This window comes from Pempheris klunzingeri, chromosome 23 (assembly GCF_042242105.1).
Source record: "Pempheris klunzingeri isolate RE-2024b chromosome 23, fPemKlu1.hap1, whole genome shotgun sequence".
NCBI classification, from domain to species: domain Eukaryota; kingdom Metazoa; phylum Chordata; class Actinopteri; order Acropomatiformes; family Pempheridae; genus Pempheris; species Pempheris klunzingeri.
In genome coordinates, this window is record NC_092034.1 from 1,949,809 (window position 1) to 1,975,087 (window position 25,279).

The following is a 25,279-nucleotide window of genomic DNA, read 5'->3' on the forward strand; positions in this document are numbered from 1 at the left end:
CAACTAGCAGCCTAGTAACACGCCCCCTTCTTCTTCTACGGCGTCAAGTTAGACGACCGCGTCACAGCACTTCCTGTTTCTCCTGCCAAATTAAAAGTCTGGTGAAGCTAAAATCTATAATTTAGGGGTCGATTTAGTCTGAAAACGAACATGTTCACCCAACAGCGCATTAAAATACGTTTATTGTTCTAAACCTTTAATGCAGAATATTTTCTACAAAGAAAATAAGTGATTTTATTTGCAACTTCCTGTGACGTTTTTCAATATAAAACCGTCAGCACTTTCTATCAAAATAAAAGCCTTGCATACTTGTAGTACTTCTGATCATTAGAGTTAATTGGACGAAGAGTTGCATTTCAAGAGGGACACGTGTTGACTGACACCAAGAGCAGCCTGTGTGTGTTTCTCCAGGTGTGTTTCTCCAGGTGTGTGTTAGCAAACAGGACAGTCACGTGTGAGGAACATCCCGCGAAATCCACGTGGTGGATGGGGGGGGGGGGGGGGGGGGTGTATTACATATGCAACTTTTATATTTAGATAACTTAAGTAGTTTAACTTTTCATATAAATTCTGTTCTAAATTCTTTAACATTTATTTTAGATTAATTTAGATATATTTGTGTATATTTAGTCTATATTTTATTTCAGATTTATAATGTTTATATTTTAGATATGTTAGTTTTCTATCTAGATTACATATGTAACTTTTCAGATATATTATATTTTAGATTTGCTATAGCTGAGGTTGTTATTTATTCTTCCTCTGTGCTGTATTTGTTTTTTTATGCTGCTGTTTCCCACTCTGGGATCAATAAAGCACATTTATCTATTTATCCATCTGAATAAAATGTTTTATACTGAGATAGAATTTAATTTCCCAATAAATCCCCAGAGGTTGTCTGGAAAAACTGAAATGATTTGGTGCTGATTAGAAGAAAAGAGAAATGTGTCTACAGGCAGCGTAAAAATCAACAAGTATGAAAAACACAGTTTCTTTTAATAAATTCCTAAAAAATTTACCACTTTTACTGATAACAGAGTGTTTTTATGATGTGGTTTTAGTACTTTTACTGCAGTAAGTGATCTGAATACTTCCCCCACCACAGATGATTCATCCTCCACTGGTAGTTTCTCTTCCATCAGTCCTTCTATGGTGCTTCCTTCCTCCTCTCCATCCATCTGTGGCTCAGCTAAACTCTTCCTCCTCCTCCTCCTCCTCCTCATCCCTCCCTTTCTCTCCTCTTTCCGGCCTTCTGTGGCTCCTCCATCTCTTCCTGTCACAAACAGCAGTATTGATTTTCAGTCCTGCAGAGTGCTAAGAGACAAGCAGAGGCTGGGTGTGTGAGTGTGTGAGTGTGTGAGTGTGTGTGTGAGTGTGTGAGTGTGTGTTTGTGTGTGTGAGTGTGTGTGTGTGTGTGTGTGTGTGTGAGAGTGTGTGTGTGTGTGTGTGTGTGTGTGAGCCTTTGCTCTTCCTCTCACTGACCTCATCGACTCAACTATCCCAACAACTATTGCACAGATTGACATGAAATCTAGCTTTGATATTCATGGCTCCCAGAGGATGAATCCTACTCATGTGACTTATAAATTAGCCGACTGAAACCAACATTTAAAGGAGGAGTTTGACATTTTGGGAAACATATTTATTGTTTTTCGTGCTGCGAGCTGACTGATACCACTCTCCAGTCCATATGCTAACGATAAAGCTATAGCTAGCTGCTGGTTAGCTTAGCTTAGCAAAGAGACTGGAAACAGAGGGAAACTGCTAGCATTGCTCTAAAGTCTAAAGGCAACAAATCCCACCTACCAGCGACTCTTAAGTGTAAAAGCAGCTTCCTGGAGTTTTTGTTGCCATGGTGAGGCTAGCTGTTTCCCTCAGTTTCCAGTCCTTATGCTAAGCTAAGCTAGCTGTAGCTTCACATGTGCCGTACGGACGTGTCAATATTAACAACTTGCTCTAAACAAGAAGGCGAATATCTTTATTTTTCATCCTGTATGTAGTATTTTTACCACTTTCACAGCCGCGTTCAATATTAAAGGGACAATTCACCCCAAAATTAATCGATTTTGTTCAGTAATTTTAATTTTTTGAAATCAATGATGATTTTTCCTCTTACCTGTGTTGCTGTTAAAAGCACCTTACCAGCAGTGTCCCTTTCCAGCACTCGTGACTACTTACGATAATCCACAGATCTTCTCCTTTCACAAGCCGACCGCCTCATGGCGAGCTCACATGGCGCCACAGCGAGCTAACGTTACGGCTGGTCGTCACTGTTACTGGAGGAAAGATCTGTGTTTTTGATTTTAGGGGCGCACTGTCCCTTTAAATGACTTTTATTCTTTCTGAGCGCACACCTGAAAGCATCTCCCTCCCTCAGGCCTTGACCTTTGACCTTTTGAAGAAGAAGCCTCTCCCTCACCTACTCTTCATCTCCTTTTCACTTCCTCCTCTCGGTGCCTGTCTCTCTCTCTCCCTCCTCCTCCTCTTCCTCTTATCTTCCTCCCTCCACACACCAGCTCTCCGCCTTTCCTCTCCTCTAATGCCATTTACCAAAATCTAATAATGACCTTTGTGTGTGTGGTTTTTTTTTCCCTTTCCACGCTGCTCGATGATTCGCCGAGCTCCGAGCCGCTCCCAGCCAATAGGCGGGCTTCCTGCTTGCCGCCATGGAGACCTACAACATGCCAGGTAACCGTGGCAACCGTCGAGGAGGGGACAGGACCCATGGCGATTGACACTTATCCTCCCACTCGTTTGGTGAGTGCGGTTTGTGACCTTCATGCCTGTTTTCTCTCTAAATCGCCTCTGAAATTCTCAGTTTTCTCTCATTTCTGATAAAAAGGACATTGCAGATAACCATTATGGGACTTTACAGTATTACATCGTAGTAGTGCTACTGGGCAGTACTGCTTACAGAGGGTGAAATCTGTGCTGGTGAGATTACTCAGCGCTGTAACATGGCCTTCCTGTATGGAAAGCCAAAAGGGTCACAAGTTCCACAGCAAAGTGATTATAGAAGCCACTCAGAGTTTATAAATGCCGTCCAAAACGTCGCCATCTGTTCGGTATTTAAACGTAGCCGCTTTTCACTGGAAAGGTTTCAGGTTCAAGACCCACTGGAGGGAAGACGATGACAAAGTAAAAGTGCTCAGATTGTCACTCAGCTGAAAGATAAATCCACAATTTCCACAATTATGATATAAATCTGGAACGCTGTGGAAAAAAATTATACAAATTATGGCCTCTTTGGCTTTCCATATCCTTGCACTCCGGCGTGTGATGTCCGTCCGGGTGAAGACGAGGTGTGAGTAGAAGGTGAGTCAGATGAAATTAACCTTTATTGATCATCGCAGCAGCAAACAGTAACAGAATACAGCAGAGAGAAACAAAAAAAAAAAGAGGGAGAACTAAAGCGAATGTGGTCAGAGGGAGACAATCTGAGATGCTCGCCGGCGAACGGCGAGAGGAGGTCTTTGAATCTCATTCTTCTTCATGTGTGTTTAGTTTCGTGGTTAAAATAAAGTTTTAAACGGAACAGAGATCAGCTCTCAGACTCTGCAGAGCCTAGCACCATTGATTGATACATTTCATGTTTAAAACAATACGTGTGTGCAGGTTTTTGTAGCGTGTAGCTGCTCCGTGTGATCAAACATCACTATTAATTACTAAACAAGCGAGATTAAGTACAGAAAATTAATCACAAATCAACGTTTGGGGGACGTTTTTTGTTCTTGTTTTAGTTCCCCTGTATTGTTTTAACGCCCTTTTTAACATTCACATGTGAAAACTGTAAAAAAGTTAAAAGATATTTCAGGACAAAAACAATGTTAGCCAGCTAGCGTCAGTCTTTTACAACCGAGTGTGCAGCAGAGGTAACGGACAATTTACTAGAACAAAAGGTCAAAATTTAAACCACCCAGCTTGCATACGTAGCGTAAAGGGCGAGAAAGTCCACGTAAAGTCCAGGTTTCACGCAGGAGGCTGCAGCTCGCGTCCCGTGTGAAACTGAAAGTCAACGCTGAGGTTAAACTACGTGTTTAGCTTCAGGAAAACACGATGATTTAGGTTAAATTAAGTACGTTAGTTACAGAAGTGAAGCTAAGTCCCTTTACACTATACGTTATATAACTTTTAATATAATTTCCGACACATATGTAACTTTTAACGTAACGTTTGACGTGTACATGGCGTAAATTTTAACGGAACTTTCGGTGCATTGATAACATGTAACAATTTCAACGTACATACATTTTAACGTAACTTGTGACACATACGTAACAATTTTAACGTAAATTATGATAAGTACATAACTTAAGTTTTAACGTAACTTTTTTGCTAACTTTCAACGTTTACGTAACATAACTTTTAATGTAACTTTTGTCACGTACATAATGTAACTTCACCTCTGTAACTAACGTACTTATTTTAACCCAAACCTAACCACATAGTTTCGGTGCCTAAACCTAACCAAGCTGCGGTCTTTTAGGAAAAAGGACGGCGGGTTGTCCTCGCTATTGAAGGGTCCGACGCTGCATTCACATTACATGCCAAAAATGGTACGAACGAGTTTCAGGATTAAAAATATTTTGTGTCCGTATGATGCGGAGATGTCAAGGAGAAAAAATAACTACGATAGAAGAAGAGGACGAGAGAAGTAGCTGTACTTAAGTACAACTTTGCTTTACACGCTACTGTCTACGTCTACTACGATTCAGAGGGAAATATTGCACGTTTTTCTTTGCGACATTAATCCGACGGCTTTAGTTACATTTCAGATTAAGATTTTAGAATTAAAAATGTATAAATTTATGAAATTCAGATGCATTATTGAAGATTAAACCCATGATTTCCAGTGTTTATGGCTTGAGACGTTTCCTTTCTAAATTTAATATTTTTTAATATGCTGTAAAAAAAAAAAAAACGGCTAAAAATGCTACTTTTTACAACGTTTTTCATAAAATAATGACATTTCTTCTGTTTTGTGTGACCACTTAGTTCAAAGTTTCTGTTACCAACCAGTGGCATTTTTTTCAGGGTTATTACAATGTAAAAAGATGCCTTTTAATGTTGATAACTAGTGATCAACACTATTGATCAACATTAAAACGCATTAACGTGTAAAACATTCCACGCTGTAAAAAGTGGCATCCTCGCAATCTGAACGCTGCATTTTTAAAACAAAACACAAGATGAAAAGAGACGATATTTGGCACCACATTCAGTAAGGACATGGTTTCAGATTCATATGATGAACTGACTGTATATAAAGTAGTTATAGTTACTTTTGATGCTTCTGTACGCTTGTTAAAGTAGGTAGAGTTTGAATGCAGTGTTTTTAATTGGGCCAGAATATTTTTACATTGTAGTATTTGTATTTTTACTTCAGTTAAAAACGTCGGTACTTCTTCCACCACTGCTGGGAAGGAGGCAAAACGTAGAACATGATATTAAATCCAGAACATTTTTTCTCCATGACACCTCACAGTCTCCATAATATAATAATTAATACTAATTAAAACATAAATTTGAGATGCTTCATTTAACTGTTTCCACCAAACGCAAAAAGCTAATTGTTCTTGCAAGTAAATTACATACAAAGTCAAAGATGTAAAATCGTGGGGGCATTGAAAATATAAAATTAGAGTGAAAAATTAGAGCTCCGGTCAGTCGGTCGGTTAAATCAAACATAGAGTAGCCTAGCCGGTGTGATACCAATGCAGACGCTACCGAGAGTGGACAGAGCTGGAGAAGAGTCAGCGAGAAAGTTAGACTACCTGTTTGATTATGAAAATGTTCGGGTGTGTTTTTCTATTGCGCGAGTTAGCAAGTACTAGCCGCAGTTAGCACAAGCGTTAGCACAAGCGTTAGCCACAGTTAGCATAAGCACTAGCCGCAGTTAGCACAAGCACTAGCCGCAGTTAGCACAAGCACTAGTTAGCATAAGCAGCACAAGCATTAGCCCCAGCTCTCCCGCCATTGTTTTAACTCGTGTTAATTACACAAATAAACGAAAAGGATCTGGCGATCAATCTCAAGCAAGTAACACATGGCGAATATTTGCTTTGCGTTTGGTGGAAACGCAGCGTTAGGCTTTGGTCCCGCCCACGTGAACAGGAAGTGACATCAGCCCTGATCAGATCAGTTTTAGATCAAATAAAAATAATCCTGGACTGAAGCGGCAGAGAAACTGTGATTTTTAACCATCTGTGAACTGAGGAATGTTAAAAAAAAAAAAAAAAGGCTTAAATATTCTAAAATTACTCTTTTTTTCATCTCAGCAAAAACTACATATAGTGCAACTTTAACTTTAAATTAAGACATTTTTCGACTCTAAGGAGCCTCATGTAGTCATGTAAACACAAATACATTATCAATATACAACACAAATATTAGAAATATCATCACTGTCCTCCAGAAACCTCAAACATTCGTAAATCCTCAAAGAGCAGCAGCGGATTGAAAGTCTGTGTTGATTTAAAATAATTTAACGTGAAATAATTAGCAACAGTTTTGATGTTAATAATTTTTTTAAGCAAAAGTACGACAAATTCCAGCCTCTCAAATGTGAATATTTGGTGAATTTTAGAGTCAAGTGAATATTTTGGGGGGTTGGCTGCAATTTGAAGGCATCAAAGTGGCCATTTTTCATTATTTTCTTACATTTTATAGACAATTAAGGATTATTTTGTTTACCAGTTAATGAAAAAAGTTGCTAATTGCAGCCTAAACAATAAGTTTGGCACAAAACCTCTGGACGTTAATTAAACATCAGTTTTAACAAGCGTGGTGGTGGTGGTGAGATGACTGGCTAGTGTGGTAGCTCAAAATTCAGTTCAGACATTCATGATCCCCTGAAGATGAATTGTAAAAACTTTATCGATCTCCTGACTTCTCCTTTAGCGCCACCATCAGGTCAAAATGTCGGTTAAAAACTGCAGCCTCGGCTGTGATTTGTGTTAAGTGCTAATTAGCTAATGTTAGCATGCTAACACGCTAAACTAAGGCAGTGAACACACATGCTAAACATGTTAGCATTTAGCTTAAATCTTATGTTTATCTGCTAAAATCATGGCTGATTTTTTAAAATCTGCACTAAAACAAGAGGATCAGTGATCAGTGATTGATCTTCACTCTCCAGCGTCTGTTTTCGTGTGTGAAATGTGCGACGGGAGGATTTGGAGCTGCAGGGTTTCTGAAGGACACGAGAGACAGGCAATAAATATGTCACACGGTTAAATAGCTAAGAGTTCAGTGAGTATATGACGGGATAAAAGCAGGCAGGAATGCAGCAAAAATCACGAGCATGATGCAAAAGAGTCAAAACGTTCCTTATCTGTGTGTTTTCAGTGCAGTTAGCATAACAGTAGCTGATTGACATTCTCATACATAGTGCTGAGTGACAGGACCTCAGGTACAGTTACAGCCTTACATCCATCACTGTAAAAGTCCAGAGGAGAGAGGGGGGGAGAGGGGGAGAGAGGGGAGAGGAGAGGGAGGGAGGAGAGAGGGGAGAGGGGAGAGAGGGGGAGGAGGAGGAAGAGGAGGAAGGATGGGAGAAGAGGGGGAGGAGAAAAAGAAAAGAAAGCATTTACAAAGAAGTTGTCAGACCAAGATAACTGAGAAAGGAGTGTTTGGAGGAGGAAGACGAGGAGAAATAGGAGGAGGAGGAAGAGGGGAAGGAAGAAGGGGAGGAAGAGGTGGAGGAGGAGGGAGATCGTGGCTTCAGAGAAATGAGCGTGGTGATGGGGAGGAGAGGAGACAAATCCCTCCAGCCTGCGCGGTCAGAGAATGAGGGATGAAGAGGATGAAGAGGAGGGAGAGAGGAGGAGGAGGAGGAGGAGGAGGAGGAGGGAGCGGCGGTGTGTGCGTTCGCCGGTGTGTGCAGCCGCTGAAGGTGTTTGTTTGACCGCTGATTGTCTCCGTGCACGTACGAGCGGTGTGTGTGCACGTCGCCGGGGTGCTTGACCTTGCAGTGGAGCCGCAGACTGTCCCGCCGCTTGGCGCTGTACGGGCAGAGGTCGCAGGTGAACGGCCGCTCGCCCGTGTGCACTCGGACGTGCTCCACCAGCTTGTTGGCTGTCCGCGTCAGGTGGCCGCACCGGTCGCACCGGTACTGGTTGCCTTGGCGATGACCCTGGAAGTGAACCAGCAGCTCCTGTTGCCCAGGAAACGACCTCTGGCAGATGCGGCAGCGATGCTCCGAGGTGCTATTCTCTGGCTGGGTTGCCACGGCAACTGACGGGGCGCTGCTGGAGGTGGCGGCGGCGGCGGTGGAAGGAGGGGTGACGGGGCATCTGGGAGTCAGGAGGGGTTAATAACACACACACACACACATTTAGAGCTGTCAGATCCTTTAAAGGGACAGTCCATATTATTTCTAGTGTGGTTGTCTGATTCGATTTTGCTTGTTTCAAAGCCACCAGACTCCACTGACAAAAACGGCAATTTTACCTCGCAGAACACATGGGCTCGCTGTGCTACCGCTGCCTCAATCAATCGATTAGCACGTTTGTTTTGATCAAAACTAATCATATAAAACATCAGAGTCACACAATAACGCAAATAAATGAACAAATTAAGGCAGCAGTAGACCAGCAACTCACATGTTCTGTCAGGTAAAATTGTTGTTTTTATGAATAGAGTCTGGTAGCTTTGCAGGAAAACAGATTTTAGCCTCCTAAAAACAGACCCAGCTCAAAAAATCAACATCAGTTTAAATGTACGACACATATTGTACATTTAAACAGATTGTTTTAGGATGGTGCTAAAATCCGTTTTCCTGCTTACAGCTTTTTCAAAAATATTCGTATTTTTTTCAAACAGCTTCCTTTCATCACCTGTGTGTGACCCACCTCACGTCTCCGCTGGCTCCTGTGTTCCCGTGTATGTGCACGTTGGCGTGAGCCCTCATCTCTGCCTCCTGATTGGTCGAGTGGTCGCACACGCAGCAGTGCAGCGAGAAGGAGCCGTGCTCCCATTGGCGGTGCTCGGTCATGTGACTCTGGAAAAGGGCACGTCCGTCTGTCTCAAACCCACACACGTGACACCTGGAGGGTGGGTGGGGGGTCACAAGACAGGTGTGTGTGTGAAAAGTGGAATGTAGCTAAATACTGCTAGCGCCAGGCTAACAGTTTCCCCTTGTTTCCAGTCCTTATGCTAAGCTAAGCTAACCAGCTTAATATTTACTGTACAGACATGAGAGTGGTGTCAAACTTCTCATCGAGGTTATGTACTGTTGTGGACGGGAAAACGGATTTAACCACATAAAAAAAAGGCCCACTGTCATTAAAGGCAGTGAAAATATTCTAAACATATCATACGTTTAAACTGATCAAAGCAACCAGACTCCATTCACAAAAACAGTAATTTTACTTTACAGAACACAGGTGTTGCTGGTCCACTGCTGCCTTGATTGGTTAGTTTGTTTGTGTTATTGAGTGACTTTGGCGATTTAAACAGTTAGCTCGGATCCAAACTAACATTTAAGTCAACCAATCAAGACAGCGGTAGCACACAGAGCTTCTGTGATCTGTGAGGTAAAATTGCTGTTTTTGTCAATGGAGTCTGGTGTATTGAGGCAAGCAAAGAGAAAGAGAGATCAGCTTCAGTTCCCCCTCAGCATGGCTGTCTGGCAGTAATACAAAGCAGTGAAAGTATTCCAAACATTTAAACTGATGTTAATTTCTTTTTTAGGAGGCTAAAATCTGTTTTCTGTGTGTGTGTTACCTGTAGAAGTAAGAGCAACCTGTGGTTTGATCTCTGTTAAGGCCGATTTGGGCTCCTGTGAGAAAGAGGAATAAAGAGAGTATTTATTATTCTGCTGAGAGATTCAGGACAATAAATCTGCTACCATATTTTTCTTTGTTTATTCTTCGCACTCCAGAATCCACTAATGACGAGTCCCTCTGGAGGTTGTTACTGGTAAACTCCTCCATGACTGTTGGTTGTGTTTAGTCAGTTCACTTCAGTAGCGTCTTTATTATAAACCCAAAGGGCAGCAACAGTGGCGGCATAAATCCATAACACTGATAAAAACAGCACGCTGAAAGACTTGAAAAAGTAATAATGATAATAATAATAACAATAAGGATGCATTAAAAACACTGCAGGCAAACTAAATGCACAATTTCCCCAAAAGTGTTTATTTAGTAATGTTCGGAAAAGCTAAAAAACCTTCAAAAACCTGTGAGTACTTGATTTTTGCCACTGACTCAGATTAGCCGTTATATTGCTCTCTTTAAAGACACCAGACTCCATTGAAAAAAACAGTAATTTTTACCTCGCAAAACACAGAGTTGCTGGTCTGTTTGCTGTGACTTTTTGTGTTTTGGAGATTTAATACAGATCTAGAAAAAACCTTTTAAAACACCAAAGTCAAACAATAACACAAACAAACTAACCAATCAAAACGGCAGAAGTCCAGCGACCCCTGTGTCCTATGTGGTAAAATTACTGTTTTTGTCAATGGAGTCTGGTGGTCGCTGGACTTCTGCCGTCTTAATTGGTTAGTTTGTTCATGTTATTGTTTGACTTTGGTGTTGAGCCAATTTTGTGAGGAGTTCAGGTTTAAATGTCTTGACTTCTGTGGCTCGTTGGTCTAGGGGTATGATTCTCGCTTAGGGTGCGAGAGGTCCCGGGTTCAAATCCCGGACGAGCCCATGAAAATGATGCTGATTTTCATTTGTAAAACTGCTGAATCTACTTTACTATATCACACTCAAGAACTCACAAATACTTCCTAACTCTATAACGTTGACATATGAATCCAGATGTGGGCTTTATTCCACTGCTTTATCACAAATGACTGAAAAACTAAAAAGCGAATGTTTGACATTTATTTGAACACAAGGCATTTTTTAAAATGTTCAAATAGGGTCAATCCTGACAAATCCACCATAGATTTGAAGTTTAAACACTATAAACTCGCATAAAAGTCTTTAAAACTACATCCCGTAACATAACAAATGTTGTGTTTCCAAAATTAAAACTTAAGATGAGCTTTGTCTGCCATTTTCCGCAGGTTGGTACGAAAAGCATTTTGGGATACGATGCATTCTGGGTAAAATAGGCGGAGCCAGAGCATATCTGGGTATTTGTACTGACGGCAGGTATTTCACTCAGCTATTAGCCAGAGGTAACATCATGCTAGCAAAGTCAGTCATTGAAGTAGATAACAGTTTCCTAAGTATATGTTAAAACAGCATCTTGAGGGCTCGTCCGGGATTTGAACCCGGGACCTCTCGCACCCTAAGCGAGAATCATACCCCTAGACCAACGAGCCACGACATGCAAGTAAAACCAAACAATTTAAGACTGAAGTCATCACTTACTTAGTTATTTTATCCCAAAATATGTTAAAAAAAAACTAGGACCTTGTGCTAAAAATAGTGGAATTGCCCTTTAAATAGACTGTTACTGTTAGCACGATGCACAATGTCCAATCACAGAATCATAAATATTATATCACTGTATTATAATTATTGGTGCATTAATGTTGTTGAAGGTGGTTTAAGGTGGAACTCATTTAATTTAAATGTTTTTAAACTCAATAAAGTTTTATCTTTATCCATAATAGTACAGTATGTCATTTATTAGTTGATTATATTTTGTGTTACTAATCTGAGTCACGTGTAAGACTGATTAAACCTTTATTCATAGGTTGTGTATTGTTGTCTCGTTTTAAAGGCTTCTTTGCTTCCTTTAATCCGTCCTCTCTGACTGCCGGTGTCGTTTCTCATTACGCTCAGATTGGCGAGCAGACGCATGAATGATAATCACGACTCTGACTCACAGGAACGTTCCTGTGAGACAGCGATGAACATTCAGAGATCGACGCCTCCTCCAGCTAAAGCGGAGCAGCTGATTCCTCACGCAGCGCTTCTGTGTTTTTATCCAAACACTGGGATGGTGTCGAGGTACCCACACCGTCCCCTGTATCTGTTCATGTGTGTGTGTGTGTGCAGGTTATTACCGTGTGGAGGTTCCTGGGAGCTCAGAGGTGGGGAGGAGCAGAGCGGGTCCACATTCACCGTCAAAACAGGACTTTAGAGAGGACAGCACACACACAGGAGGGGTTAATCATCCACGTGACACAAAGCAGAAGGTCAAAGGTCAACATGAGGTCACTTATTGATGCCAGGAGGTGTAACGTTACCTGTTTCTGATGGGCGGAGTCATCCTCTCGGCCAGCCGACTGTTGGATTTACTGACCCTCTCTGCAGAGACACCGAGACAGAATATTCATCCGATTACACATGAGTGAAATTTATTTATGTTTACTAATTGTAGATTATTTCCATCATGGAAAGGATTCCTACAGAGGTAGACCTGTGAGATGCTTTTTGTTTAACCAGAAAAAGCTGTTATATCGCGCTCTTTAACCACACCAGACTCCATTGAGAAAAACACTAATTTAACCTCGCAGAGCGCAGGAGTTGCTGGCCTAGTTGCTGTGACTTTTGTGTTTTAGATGGTTGGTTCAGATCTTAACTAAGCCTCTAAAACACCAAAGTCACATGATAACATGACAAAACTAACCAATCAAGGCGTTGATAGATCAGCAACTCCCTTGTTCTACGTGGTAAAAGTACTGTTTTTGTAAATGGAGTCTGGCAGCTTTGAAGAAAATGTCACACATACTGATCTGGACAGGAACATGAAGCTGTTATGAAACTAGTTACTGTTAAAGGATCACTCCAGTATTTCTAAACCTGGGTTCCATTGTTACATATCTTGGGTTCAGGTTCACTGGTAGGTACGAAAGAGAGCGATATGACGGCTGTTTGTGGTTAAATCTTTGTTAAAACTGTGTGAAACACTGTGTCTGATCATCGTTTCTAAGGAAAGCACTTTGGAAAGGGATCTTTTAATGGCTGGTATGAACAGGTGGAATAACTAGAAAAACTGTGAACTTATCCTTTAACAGCTTTGACTACTTGTTGTGTTGAGTTACCTGAGAGCTGGTGCAGCAGCGTGGACGCCAGGTTCACCGACATGTCCTGCCACAGCACGGCTCTGAGGCACTGGTCGGCCATCTTGGCTCCAGAGGGGAGCTGGTCCTCCATCTTGGCTCCAAAGAAGAGCTGCTCCTCTGTCTTTGCTCCTGAGAAAACGTGGTCCACCATCTTGGCTCCGGGAAGAAGCCGGTTCTCCATTTTGGTTCCGAAGAGAAGCTGGTTCTCCATCTTGGCTCCTGAAGGGAACTGGTCCTCCATTTTGACTCCAGAGAGGAACTTGTTGCTCATCTTGGCTGCAGAGAAAGACCGCTCGCCAATTTTTGCTTTGAAGAGAAGCTGGTCCTCCATCTTGGCTCCAGATAGAAGCTGGTCCGTCATCTTGGACCCAGAGTGATCCTCCATTTTCACTCTAAACTGAAACTTGTTGGCTCCAGCGACGATACCGTCCGCGGTCTTGGAGCCGGGCTGGCAGCCTCCAGTGTAGAATTTGTCTTCTACTTTAAGGCCATGGAGACAGTGGTCCGCCATTTTGGCTCCAGGATGCAACTGCTCTGCCACCTTGTTGCCACTGAGATCTTTTTCTTCTGTTTTAATGCTGAGGAGATGGTGGCTCGCTATCGGGTTGGGCGGAGTTATCTCTTTTGTGATTGGTCGATCCCGGACCAGGTCAGAGACAACCAGTGTGTCGACCTCCATCGGCTCTTCTTCTTCTTTGACCCTCACCCCATGGCTGATCACTTCCTGTCGCTCTGTGATTGGTGGAAAACCTGTCAGTGTGTTTATTTATTGTAATATCATAATAACACACAATAACAAAGCTAAAATACCAAATATTTCTCTTCTCTTCACTTCTCAAATGTGAAGATTTCATGTGTTTCTTTTTTCTATATCCTATGATGAACTTAACTTGACCTTCCCTTAACCCAGATCTAACCGTAACCCCAAAACCAAGTGTTACCCCCCAAAAGTGGCCCTTTGAAGTTGTGAGGACTTCACTCTGCTGCTAAAACGTCTGGTCCTCACTATGCAGCAAAAGCAAGAAGACACACACACACAGCTGTACCTGCCAGTTTCCTCAGCATGTCCGACGCCAGCGTGTCATTGGCCGCGTTGCCATCAGGCGTGTGTGACAGTGACGGCGGCTCCGGGCTCGCCCCGGGGCCGTCCGGTGAGAGGGCGAGGCCCGGCTCGTCCTGCTGCCCGCCGCGTACCTGCGGCAGGGCCTCGCGCCTCTGCGGCTCGGCCTCCGCCTGCCTCCCAGGATGCATCTGGGCCTTCTGGGTGGCCTCTGAGGACAGAGAGAGAGAGATGGAGCGGTTAGGAGGAGAGAATTGTGCTGAGCGAGGGTGATTTGATTGAAGTTAACGGTAAATAGATTACAGTAGAGTTCACATTACAGCTGCTCAACTCATCGTGGCGGCCAAAAGTATGTGGACGCCTGAACATTAATCTGCAGCTTTAACTGGTTCAGATTTTCCTCCAGATGTTGAACCTGCTGGCTCCCACACATACAAGCAGAAATCACAACCTGGACACTTTTCTTTAATTTGCACGATGTTAAATTGTCAAAGCACCGAAGTGTATTTACAACCCTGCTAACAGAAGTCGTGAACATCGGAAACTTTCCAACCAAGTTCAAGTTGTTGTTGTTTATTATTCTACTCGCTATTGTGATTAAATTCTAAGGGGTGAATAATTAAAAAAAAAAAAAAACTAAATCAATCAAGTTGACTTTAAAAAATATGAAAGTGAAATTAAATAAAATATGTTTTCTAAATCTAAAACAATTTAGTCACATTATGACGACAAAATACGACATAATAGGTGGAATAAAAATGCTAATTCAATTTAAATGTGGTCGACAAAACTTAAATATGGAGATAAATAAAGAATAAAATAAATTAGTACATATAAAAAAAAATTCTATTCCGGCCTCCAATTGTTTATTGAAAAATCTAAATATTTAATAAAAATAAACCAAAACAATAAATATTAATATATAAAATATAAATATAAATAAATATTTGAATAAAAATAAAATTAATAAAATAGAGAAGTGTGTAAATCCTCAAAGTTGAAACAACAGCATCATCTAAAATATGACTTATTAAAACTAAGGAACCAGGAAGAAAACCTCAAAAACACGCTGCTGTCCACATACTTTTGGCCATAAAGTGTAAAATATATTATTTCCACCATCGCTGAATGTGTTGATTAACTGTTTGGTCGATTAATTCAATGTTTTGTCGATAAAATGTGAGAAAAAAAGCAAATTATCACATTTAAGAAGACGATATTGGTTAATCAATTATTGCTTGATCAATTAAGTGGTGACTGATTCATTTTCTGTCAAATTACTATTAAATTAACCTACATGTGTGACCTACAGTGCTGCTTAATATATATACTGTAGTAATACTGTGTGTGTGTGTGTGTGTGTGCGCCCTACCTGACAGCCTGATGAGGAGGTCGGACGCCATCTTGGTGCTGACATCAGGGCTGAAGAGAGAGGTGGCTGCTGGGAAGGGACTCGAACCTGTGGCGCGTGCGTCCGGCGAGCGCTCGGCGCTCAGCGAGCAGGCCTCCTCGCCGCCGGCGTGCGTCCTCGTGTGTGTGCTCCCGGGGTGTGTGTGTCGTTTGGCTGCATCAGGGGGAGGCTGCAACACACTCGACCCACGCTTCATTTTCCGGTGTGTGTGTGAGAGTGTGTGTGTGTGTGAGAGAGTGTGTGTGTGTGAGTGTAGAAGAAGAGGGAGTCAAAACTCAGAGCAGAGGAGGGCAAGAGAGGAGGAAGAGGAGGAGGAGGAAGAGGAGGAGGAAGGCAGTGCTGCTAAAATAAGACGAGTGTGTTTTTTAACATATGGAGGTGAGGAGAGCATGATAGAGGAAGAGGAGGAGAGATGGAGGAAGAGGAGAGACCGGAGAGAGAGAACGAGGGAGGATTTTGTGCTCAGGCTGAGCTGTTGCTGGCTCTCTGACCTGAAAGAGAGAGAGAGAGAGAGAGGAGGAGGTGAAAGAGGGGGAGAGCGAGATGGATGGAGAGGAGGAGGAGGAGGAGGAGGAGGAGGAGGGGGGGGGAGGAGGAGAGGCAGGATGAAGGGCGAGAGAGGACAGGGGGGAGGGATGGAGAGAAGAAGAAGAAGAGGAGAAGAGAAGAAGAGGAGAATGAACAAAGTCAATCTGTGAATGAATAAATAATTGAATGGATGAGGCCCAATAATAAGGGGATAAATCATCCCCCTTATCGCCATGGTAACGGACCCTGCTGTGCCGTCTCCTGCCCCTGACCTTGTAACCGACCGACAGTCGTCGTTTATGATCAATAATCACCGATAACCACTTCCAGCTGTTCACCTCTGGCCCTTCAGATCCAACTCCAACAGCAAGTAGAACAATAAACACGAATAATTCTATTGTTTAATACAACAACGTGTAATTTAAGTTAATTAATTCATATATTAGCACACCAGCCTTCCTCTGTAGTATTAAATTATTAAATTATTGGTGTTTATTATTCTGCTTGCTATTGTAGTTAAATCTAGAGTGTAAATAACTTTAAAAAAAATGTATCCTTTTTAAAATTAATTAAATAAATCAGCAGACTTTTAAGTAAAATTCAATAAAATATGTACGATCTATACCCCATCCAAAAATTTAATCAATTTGGCCACATTAGGTCAGTAAAATATTACATAAGTGGAATAAAAATGATGATTCCATTTAAAAGTGGTCCAAAAAAATCAAATATAGTAATAAAATTAAATAAGTAAATAAAAATACTACATATAAAAAATATATAACAAAAACTCAAAATATTTCTTAAAAATAATAAATAAGCAAAATGAAATAATAAAAATATAAAATAATATGAATATCAATAAATGAATATGGAAATATAGAAATAAAATAAAATAATAGTACAAAAAATCAATTCAAGTCAAAATATTTAATAAAAATAAGAAATAAGCCAAAATAAATCTCGTAAAAATATAAATATATTAATATAAACATCTATTTAAAAAAGTCTGGATGTATAAAAAAGAAATTAAAAATAGTTCATTTAAAATAATCAAAACAATTAATAAAAGAATAATAAATAAATAAATCATAAATATCATAAAAAATATTATTATAATAATATAAATCCTATTTTTTAAAAATTCAGGAAATCTAAAAATGACTTAAAAATGGTGCAAATAAAAATCAATTGAAAATAAAATGACTATTATAAATAAACTAAGATGAACATAAAGACAGAATAACATGAGCAGCTGGATGAGCTGATGAATCCTCTAATAAAAGCAGCATTAATGTGTCTCTTCACCGCCCCGGTTCACTCTCTACCTCCGCCGACCCCGTTTCAGCCTCCCGCCTCCGTCTCCAGGCGACACGCTGCGGGCTGCCGCATCCGGCAGGGGGGCGAAAATGTCCGGGTACCAGTTTTCTCCGTAACCCCCCTCCTCTCGCTCCTCTCCGGTGTCGGTCGGTGTCAAACCCCCCCCCCCCACCCCCCTCCCTCCTGGAGCCCCGCCGTTAGCTGCCCACCACCTCCACCAACCCCCCCCTGCAACATGGCTGAACGCCGCTCTCTCCCCCCGCCACACCGAGTCACAAAGTCCGCTCCCGGGGCGGGATGGCGGCGGGCGCTCCGGTGCCGCTGATTCAGACATTTTTAAAGATTTTCTCCCCCCCTCCTCTGTTAATACCGGGAACGAGGGCAGGTGTCATGAGCCCCGCCGTTACCCCCACCGCCTCCCCTCCCTCCCTCCCTCCCTCTCCTGCAACATGGCTGCACGGTAACCCGACCTCACGAGACCTCAAAAGTCATTTTCACGGGTCACCGAGCATCGGTAACCGGACACCGCTGGCGCCAACCCGCCCCGGGACTGACATCCTCTCCCAGCCCGCCTCTCCTCCGTCACTTACCGGTACCGGGAGGGCAGGTGGCGGCGGCGGCGGTGGTGCAGTCCGGGGCATAGCCTATATATAGACTATAGATGTCTTCCGTGGTAAATTCCCTCCTTTTTCCTCTCCGGTTGTCACGCCGTCCCCTCCGTTCCTCCTCCGGTGTCCTCGCTCACGGTGCGGACCGGGACCGAGCGGCGGGGAGGTGATCCGTTTCTTCCCCGAGCCCGAGGATGACGGGTCGGTCACCGAGCAGGGCAGATGGAGGTTTCCGCCTCCTCTGTGTGTGTGTGTGTGTGTGTGTGTGTGTGTGTGTGTGTGTGTGTGTGTGTGGGAGAGATGCAGTGTGTGTCTCCGTCCACGCGCCGGATCATAGCACAAGGGCAGGACATGTAGAGACCAGTAGAGACCAGTAGAGACCAAGAGTAGAAACCAGTGATGTTCTGGTCAGTAAACTAGTACTGCTGGTTAGTACTAGTACTAGTCTAGTGGAGTTAGTGATAGTAACAATAGAACTAGTTAATTTATCGGTGGCAGCCGATGGTGGTCAGTAGAAATCAGTAGAAAGCTGAAAGATACCAATAGACACTCAGTAAACGCACTATAGAAACCAGTAGACAGCAGGAGGCAGCAAGTAGAGACCAGCAGACACACAGTAGATGTACAGTAGAAACTAGTAGACACATGATGGAAACCAGTAGAAACCAGTAGATACATGGAAGAAACCAGCAGACACTCAGTAGAAACCAATAGATAGACAGTAGAAACCAGTAAAGACCAGCAGTCAGCTGGTAGAAAGCACTAACTTGTAGACTGCCAGTACAAACCAGTAGATATATAGTAGAAACCAATACATATATAGCGGAAACCAGTAGACAGCCGGTCAAAACGACTAGACACAAAGTAGGTGCACAGTAGAAACCAGTAGAAACAGGGTGGAAATGCAATAGACACCAGTAGATTCACGGTACATACACAATGGAAACCAACAGGCAGCCAGTAGAAACCAGTGGGCACACAGTAGAAACCAATAGACACATCGTAGAAACCAGTAGATAGCCAGTGGAAACCAGCAGATGCACCATAGAATAGAATACAGACCACAGAAACTGGACAGTCAGCAGAAATGAGTACACACACCAGAGACACCAGAAGACACCAGTAGAAACTCAGTAGAAACCAGAAGATAACAAGTAGACAGCCAGTAGAAACCAGTGGACAGCCAGTAGAAACCAGCAGACATCCAGTAGAAACCAGTAGACAGCCGGTAGAAACCAGTAGACAGCCAGTAGCAACTAGCAGACATCCAGTAGAAACCAGTAGACAGCCAGTAGGTAGAAACCAGTGGACAGCCAGTAGAAACCAGTAGACAGCCAGTAGGTAGAAACCAGTGGACAGCCAGTAGAAACCAGCAGACAGCCAGTAGAAACCAGCAGACAGCCAGTAGAAACCAGTAGACAGCCAGTAGAAACCAGTGGACACTCAGTAGAAACCAGTGGATACTCAGCAGAAACCAGTGGACACTCAGCAGAAACCAGTGGACACTCAGTAGAAACCAGTGGACAGCCAGTAGAAATCAGTGGACACTCAGCAGAAACCAGTGGACAGCCAGTAGAAACCAGTAGACACTCAGTAGAAACCAGTGGATACTCAGCAGAAACCAGTGGACACTCAGCAGAAACCAGTGGACACTCAGTAGAAACCAGTGGACAGCCAGTAGAAATCAGTAGACACTCAGTAGAAACCAGTGGACACTCAGCAGAAACCAGTGGACACTCAGCAGAAACCAGTGGACACTCAGCAGAAACCAGTAGACACTCAGCAGAAACCAGTGGACACTCAGTAGAAACCAGTAGACACAGTAATATTACTAGAAAATTTGCAGTTCCTGAAGAAACTGCAGTGTGAATGCTGCCTGCTGAAAAGCTGACGTCACACTGCATTGCTGCCTTTTGTAACTGTGAACGCACCATTGGCTTATCACTCAGCTGTCAGGTTGCCATGGTGATGGTGCCTGCTGAGTCACTCTGGGCTCACACAGCTCTTTTCATAGAGATTTCAGCTGTGACACACCTGTGAAAATCCAGGTTTTAGCTAAAAACAATAACTGTCACAGCTTTAATGTGTGGACCAGTGGAGAGAAGACACTCTGCTGAACACGTACATGTAGTTTGATGTCTCTAACTTCTAAATTGAGAGAGCTGGAGCAGGTTAGAAAAGTGTTTGTTTCTGCCTCCCCACTGAAGTTTGTGCTCTCAGTTAACATAGCAGTCAATGAGGCAGTCGGTTGGCACTCCTGTCGCTTCGAGGCTCATGGAGGCCGCTGTGTATGTTCTTTTCTTTCTGTGGCCACATCACTGCGACGGGCACGATTTTTCCTGTGTTTCGATGTATAAATGGTGAGTGTGAGTGACACACTGTGGGCGTAAGAGCGAGATAAAGACAAAACTTTTCGACGATTTTTCTGCTCCTCTGCGCTCTAGCGATGACGTCACCCACTCTAGGCAGCGCAATACACACCCATTATAAAATCTGAGAAGGAGGGAAAACGACATAAAACTAAAACTGATATCGTCAATACTGTAAAAACCGTAAAAGATATCAATAAGCTGAATTATGTGGTAACATAACAGGCGACCTGTTTAAAAGTTGAATGAAGTCTCTAGCTGAAAGTATGAGGAAGCTATAACCTTTCAAAGTGGAGGAAGTTGAGGATGATTTGAACATTCAGCCCATAGACTTCAATGTTAAATGAAAGTTGAAAAAAGCTGAATATTTTAAAAAGTTTAAAAAGGTTGAAATGTTTAAAAGTCACAGCTGAATGTCCTCGACGAGCTGAACATTTTGATGTTTGAATGGTTTCTGTAGCACAAAGTATGAAGGAGTTGTTAAGTGCCGAAAAACGTACGTAAGAAGAAAATATTAAATAATATATAATACAAAAAAACAACACAACACAAAAACAAACAAAACAAAACAGGGTCAGTAAAGACATTTGAACACATCGGTGCAGGTATATATCTATATCTATGTCTATGATATAACAAGTTGTTTCAACCTTGCCGTTAGTTTAAAGGTGTTTTTTTTTTCAGAATCAAATGCAGAAGCAAGTATTTTTTTCTCTGTAGCTCAAAGATGTCACTCCCGCCATCTTTCTTTTTAACTGATTGACTTGATGAAGCAAGTTCAAGTCGATCTGACAACATTTTCAAGTAGACAAGATGATGAATGTAAATTTAACCTACAATAAACTAAGAATAACTGAGTTAAAAATCTAAAACATATCCGAGCACTTTGAGTTAAAGAGAAAATGTAAATTACACAATCTGAAATATGCACATTTAGCTATTTTGATTTTTTAAAAGGATTGAAATTATTGGAATCGTACAGAAGTGACATTTATTGCACAGGTCACTTAACAAACATATATAATACTAATATATAATACATCTTCTCACTCTGAGTGTACATGTTATATATTATTGTTGGTAGTAGTAGTAGTAGTGGTAGTAGTATTATTGGTATTATATAGTACAGCGCCCTACTATGATTGTGCATGTTATATATTTTTATTATTAGTCTTATTAGTAGTGGTATTATTGGTTACTGGTGCAGTAATTTACCTCTGTGTAATCATTTGTAATAATAATTTTTAATACATCTTTTTCTTTTATTCATACTTTTATATATTTATATTTTACTTTGTGTCTGAAGTGTATTCTTATTCTTTTGGAGCTGTGTGTAACAAAAAGCAATTTCCCCCTGGGGATTATTAAAGTAATTCTGATTCTGATTCTGAAATATTAATATTTATTTTATTGTATCATTATTTGTTTTTTTTTTACTTTTCATGATGACCGCACGTCCCTGATATGATCCCTTATTAATTCTGCTTCGTTCAATACTTTGACACTTTTGTCTTTGTACCAATCAAATGTGAGAACACTTATCATGCTTTCATTCTGAGTTTTTGCAGGTATATTTGATTTCCACTGTAATTATGTGTTTTTTCTCAGTTTTCACAATTTCAGCCAATAATTCAACCCTTGATAGAAAACCAGTGTTTGATCACACTATGATATGAACAGTGAGACCAGAGCATGAAGGATGATGAACAATGTTCTACAGAAATACAACAACAATACAGATTCAATTTATCTATTTGTATTTTATTCCAATTATTGTCTATGTGGGAGAAACCGGGGCACCCGGAGTAAACCCGTTACCGTGTGTGTGTGTGTGTGTGTGTGAGAGAGAGAGAGTGTGTGTGTGTGTGTTAGTCCAGGTCCTGGACCTTCTTCTGGCTCTTGTACTTGCGCCTGTGTTTTGGCGTCATAGCTTTCTTGAAGAGCCTCCAAGCTGAGATGTGCTCCTCTGTTTCCTGGATGTTCTCAGGAGTGTCTGCGTTCTCCGGTGGGGAGGTCGTTGCAGTCAGCTCGCACATCATCTCCACTTCCCTCTCCAGTGCCTGATAGGCATCCTGCTGAGTCTTCAGCTGGGAGGCCAGCTGCAGTTCGGCGCTGGTCTTTTCTTCCAGCTGCTTCTTCACCTCCTTCAGCTCCTCAGCAGTCAGTCTGCAGACCTCCTGCTCAGTGTTCAGCTGGGAGGCCAGCTTGAGTTCGGCGCTGGTCTTCTCTTCCAGCTGCTTGTTCACCTCCTCAAACTGTTCGGCACTCAGTCTGGAGACCTCCTGCTGAGTCTGCAGACTTGAGGCCAGCTCAAGCTCGGCGCTGGTCTTTACTTCCAGCTGTCTCTTGACCTCCTTCAGCTCCTCAGCAGTCAGTCTGCAGACCACCTGCTGAGTCTGCAGACTGGTGGCTAGTTCAAGGTTGGAGCTGGTCTTCTCCTCCAGCTGCTTCTTGACCTCCTCGAACTGCTCGATAGTTTGTCTGCAGACCTCCTGCTGAGTCTTCAGCTGGGAGGCCAGCTCTAGTTCGGCGCTGGTCTTCTCCTCCAGCTGCTTCTTGACCTCCTTCAGCTCCTCAGCAGTCAGTCTGCAGACCTCCTGCTGAGTCTTCAGCTGGGAGGCCAGTTCAAGTTCGGCGCTGGTCTTCTCCTCTAGCTGCTTCTTGACCTCCTTCAGCTCCTCAGCAGTCAGTCTGCAGACCTCCTGCTGAGTCTTCAGCTGGGAGGCCAGTTCAAGTTCGGCACTGGTCTTCTCCTCCAGCTGCTTCTTGACCTCCTCAAACTGCTCAACAGTCTGTGTGCTGACCTCCTGCTGAGTCTGCAGACTAGAAGCAGGCTTGAGTTCGGAGCTGGTCTTCTCATTCAGCTGCTTCTTTACATCCTCAAGCTGAGCCGTCAGTCTGCAGACGTCTTTCTGGTCATTTTTCAGCCCCTGCATCACTTTGCCAAGGGAGATGTTTTTGGCTGTCAGCTCTAAAATCAGGCTGATGTCCTTGTTGATTCTCTCCCTAAAAAGTTGCAGGACTTCTACAAGTGTTTGTTTGAAGGAGTCAGCCTTCTTTCTTTCACCCAGGACCCGAGCTTCCAGATCCCTAATAAGATCCTGGTTGCCACTGTTGTTTGACTGGTCCTGGGGCTCGGCTGTGGAGGAGAGACTCTTGATTTCTTTTTTCAGCATCTCCACCTCATTTTCTCGCCTGCATCTCCAGTTGCGCTCCTCTTGTAATTTCTTCTCTGCCTCCTGGAGCCTGGACTTGAAGATGTCCACATCACCTTCTGCCTTGAACCTCTTCTGTCTTTCTTGATGCAGCTGCTGGTGTAGAGGTGGCTGCCCCCTCGGCTCGTTTTGAGGCGGCTGCCCCCTCGGCTCGTTTTGACACGGCTGCCTCCTCGGCTTGTTTTGAGTCGGCTGCCACGTCCGGCTGCGAATGGGATGGTCGATTCCTTCCATTGATGTTCTCTGTAGACTAACTGTCTTGAAGAACTGGCTGAAATCGCTATCCAAAATCGCTAACCAAAATCGCTATCTAAAATCGCTATCTAAAATCGCTTTCCCAAAATCGCTGTGTGTATCTGTTATCTGTGATCGCTGTGTGTATCTGTGAGTATGAAACTGGTGAGTTTTCAAACTTGTACCTTATATATAGTCAAACTGAGGGTCAACATTCTAAATGTCTTTGATGTGTCATCAGAGCATTTTAGAATGTTGACGCGTCAGAACCATCTAGAATGTTGACGTGTCATCATATTTATTTACAAGTTTCAACAAAATGGCCGCCCCAACATCAAACCACGCCCCCAGGAAGTGCTCAAGGATTCGATGCCAATTCTACATAGTAGCCAGAGACATCTGTAAATCAGTCTATAAATGTATTTGAGCGTCGCAACCTGTGAAATGACTCGTTTGACCACCGGACTTTGATCCAGTCAACAGCATCACTGAATTTTATTATTTGAACTAGAAAAGTTCATACCTTGAACAGTGTGGGAGGAGAAGCGCGGCAAAATATTTCAGTAGAAGAACATATAGTGTGAATGCTCTGGAGTATTCACACTAACTAGTGACTGTCAGTAGGTCAAACACTGCGGCAGTACTGTGTATCCGACAGGCTGCAGTACTTGTCTCGGCCAGCGGGGGAGACAGAGATCGACGTCTGTGTGACGACATGAAGAAGAAAACTTCTTCAGAACCTTTAAGTAAAGGTTCAAGTACCACGAAGTAAAAATTCTCCATTAGAAGCAAAAAATACTACGCAGAACGTCACTAGAAACACAGTAAAATCTATAAAAAATGGCGGATTATCACACGTGGCAACAAAACAAGAAGGAAGAACTACTTTAAATATGGCTGTCTGTGCTGCATTCAAGGAACATCTGAAAAATCAAAGTGTTAAAGAGACATTTTTTCATTTATTAATTCAGTCAATTCCGTCAATTACAGTAAGAATACACACAATGTCAGTGTGGCCTGTTTAGCTTAGCACAAACACTGGAGGCAAAGGGAAACTGTTAGCATAGCCACGCCGAAAGTGAAGGAGCAAGTTCGCAGTTTCCGAAAATATTTAATATAAATTATATTAGCGATTAACACGGACGAGTACTCCATGTGCTGTGAGGAGCTGAAATGTTGCTTCAGCCACCAGACTCCATTGACAAAAACAGTAATTTTACCAACCAGAACACAAGAGTTGCTGTTATACCGCTGCCTCAATCGGTTTGTTTGTTTGTTTGTGTTATTGCACGACTTAGGTGTTTTAAAGTGTTAGTTTGGATCCAACACAGTATTTGTTTAACAAGCAATAACACAAACAAACTAACCAATCAAGGAAGCAGTAGACCAGCAACTCATGTGTTCTGTGAAGTAAAATTAAGTTTTTTTTCAATGGAGTCTGGTGTGGTTAAACCAAAAGGATCTTCCAGGTCGATCTATCTTAGTGGACCTACTTTGATGATTTTAGTTGCCGCAAAGGATTATGTTGCAGCCCAGTAACCAGAAATATGCAGAAACAGGG

At 42.4% G+C, this 25,279-nt stretch overlaps 2 non-coding genes across 2 annotated transcripts; one reads left to right on the forward strand and one right to left on the reverse strand.

Annotated features, from left to right (window-relative positions):
* Positions 1-10,586: 10,586 nt before the first annotated feature.
* On the forward strand, positions 10,587-10,658 carry trnap-agg (transfer RNA proline (anticodon AGG)). The gene has a single exon. It is a non-coding gene; the product is annotated as a tRNA-Pro (tRNA).
* A 551-nt stretch (positions 10,659-11,209) lies between these two features.
* Positions 11,210-11,281, reverse strand: trnap-agg (transfer RNA proline (anticodon AGG)). The gene has a single exon. It is a non-coding gene; the product is annotated as a tRNA-Pro (tRNA).
* Positions 11,282-25,279: the final 13,998 nt, after the last annotated feature.